Genomic DNA, 3097 nt, shown 5'->3' with positions numbered 1-3097 from the left:
ATGGCTTCCTCTGCACACTAGAGATCACCGCAACCTCTGGGGCTGCAACCCACACTTTGGGAACCACTGCCCTGTGTCCTTCAAGATAGTTTACCCCAGGTCTTTTTCATAGCACTTTCAAGTAGTTTGGCTGAGATCACTTCTCATAAAATCAAACCTGCACCTTGTCCTCACAGATTGAAGGAATAGCTAGATGTTCATCTGCATCCCAGATATCATTTCAAAAGTTCATTGTCTTATTCCTAAACAGGATAATCCCTGCTGCTTTTGTGCTTTCATTTAGCCCCTGCAATCTACGGATTAGCATTGGCTCTGACTGAAAATGAGTGTCCATTGTGTGTCATACAATATACAACTGGCATTTGACAAGCCAGAATTAGATAAGCATCTCTTCTACCTGCCTGCTAGGGTATGTGGATCACTTTTCAGTGACTTGCCTTAACTCATAGACTTAGAGAACATAATTTTTAGTATATATACATAACTCTTCACATTTTCTGTATATACATTTCACGAGTCCAATGACAAATGTGACAGGCTTTCATCAAAGACCTTACATGACATTCTTTAGTAGATGTCAGACCCAAGGGATTTCTGTTACCTGTATGTATCCCTGCGCTGTTAGCCAAATGGCACGAAGTCGTCCTTGGGCACAAAGATTATGATTTCAATCCTTCTCTATATCATTCATTTTTTTTCTAGTGAGACTCTTACTTTTTAAATCTTGCAAAAATTTGTTGCAGGGAATCAGCGTAACTACTCATGCTAGTAAGTGCTACACTCAATACTAGATGTCTTAAGGATTGGACCCTAAAGCAGTAAAAGTGTCTTCATGATCAGTAAGAGATTATAGTCCTGATCCTGCAATGTTTAGCACTTGGGTGGAATGTTGCAATCACACAAAGTCCCTTGCACCCAACTGGAACTCCACATGTGTGCTGCAGTCTGTCTTCATGCTACCTATTGCAGAAAAGGGGCTTTAATTATTTTCTTAAAGGTGATCTGCAAATGAAAAATATGGGGATTTGTTCTTTTTTAGCTTTCTTATTGAAGGAGACTTTTTTTGTAATATTTATTTAAATAAGGGTTCATTTCAACTTTTTTTTTTGTCATAGAAAGATCAGGATTGTCAAGTTTTGTTTCCTCTGGGCATGTTGGTGGATTCAGATAAGCAACCAGGCTTGTTAGTCAATCCTACTATTGTGGTGATAAAAACACTGGAAGCCAGCAGAACTTTTTCTACCCGAGGACTCTGACTTAAATGTGACCTGCATGGATGGAAAAATTGCTTTGCGTACTTTTTGTTGCTGTTTTATGTTGGATAAACAAGGCCTGAAAGACTTTTTGTTTTAAAAAAGAAAATAAGTTCTTGTCTGCTCTGGAAGGTCTATAGCAAGGGTCGGCAACCTTTCAGAAGTGGTGTGCCGAGTCTTCATTTATTCACTCTAATTTAAGGTTTCACGTACCAGTAATACATTTTAACATTTTTAGAAGGTCTCTTTCTATAAATCTATAATTAAACTATTGTTGTATGTAAAGTAAATAAGGTTTTTTAAATGGTTAAGAAGCTTCATTTAAAATTAAATTAAAATGCAGAGCCCCCAGACCACTGGCCCCGACCCAGGCAGTGTGAGTGCCACTGAAAATCAGCTCGTGTGCTGCCTTTGGCACCCGTGCCATAGGTTGCCTACTCTTGGTCTATAGCCTTGCTTACAGTAGGTAATTCTTGTATGCATGTGTGCAAAATTCCTTACTGTAGGCAACGCTATAGACCAGAGGTTCTCTAACTGAGGTGTGGGTGTGTGGGTGTGTGTGTGTGCGCAAAATGGATTCTGGGTGGACATGAGAAGCTTAAGGGAAATAAAACCTTACTGCACACATTTTACTCACAGCAATTAATAACTAGCAAAGCTGATTCCTCAGAGATATCAGGTCCTCAGATGGTGCTGTGCATTTTGATGGATTTCTGTTAAGCTTGAACAGCATTATACAAGGTCACTGCCATCTATACATTAATCCGTTTGCTACAATGCAGTGTGCACATTTAATTGTAAGCATCGACCACAATTGCAGTTTTGCTTTGGCTCTTATTACAATGGATTGTTAGCTCATTTGTGCAATTCATGGAATTGTTCTGCTCCACACAACGGTGTGGTGCCAGTAAGCAGTATCTCACTTAAGATGTACATAACTATATACTTAAATGGCTCTATTTGAATCAATGCCTTACTATTTTTAATATTTAGAGTTGCATGATTTTTTGTTTGTGTATGTTCTTGTGTGGCGGAGGGAGGAAGGGGTAAACTACTATAGGCAAAAAGAAGGGAGGAGTGATCAAATAAGTTTGAGAGCCACTGCTATAGACCTGAACAGATCTGAGCAGATGAGACCTGAATTTATAAAACCCAGCAGAACACCACCTTCCACTTTATTTTTTTAAAGCCTAAATTTTTCAGGTTTTTTTTATCCTATATAAAGAAGCAAAAAAGGACACAGTCATTTTTATCACCTGTGGAAGTAACCTTTAGTCTTTCCAAATTATAACTCAAAGTGTCCTGGAGAGAATCAAGTATCTCATGTATGAGATCAAGACTAGAACACAAATCCCTTGAGTGATTTTTGACCCTTATTTTCACAAAGCATTTGTGCAGGAGCGTCCTTGTCATTCTCTGTGGTCTGGGTTTTTAAAAAGTCCTCTTGCGAGAAACCCAACTTACTCTTAGGTATAGTAATAAAGCCACAACATGGTCCACAAATTGTCACAATGTGAAATCTACAAGAAGGGTATAAAGAAACATGGACTAGAAAAGAGACTCAATCTGGAATAACTTCTTGATCTTCTCATTTTGTGAAAATGGATATGTCATTGTCATAAACAGATAGTTAAGGGTTAATGTCTCTTTTACCTCTAAAGGGTTAAAAACCTGGCTGACACCTGACCAGAGGACCAGTGGGGGGACAAGATATTTTCAAATCTTGGTGGAGGGAAGTCTTTTGTTTGTGCTCTTTGTTTTGGGGGTTGTTTGCTCGTGGGACTAAGAGGGACCAGACGTCAATCCAGGCTCTCCAAATCTTTCTGAATCAGTCTCTCATGTTT

Source organism: Chelonoidis abingdonii, chromosome 2 (assembly GCF_003597395.2).
Source record: "Chelonoidis abingdonii isolate Lonesome George chromosome 2, CheloAbing_2.0, whole genome shotgun sequence".
NCBI lineage: Eukaryota > Metazoa > Chordata > Testudines > Testudinidae > Chelonoidis > Chelonoidis abingdonii.
The sequence above is the reverse complement of the archived record's forward strand: the minus strand, read 5'-3'. Positions refer to the sequence as shown.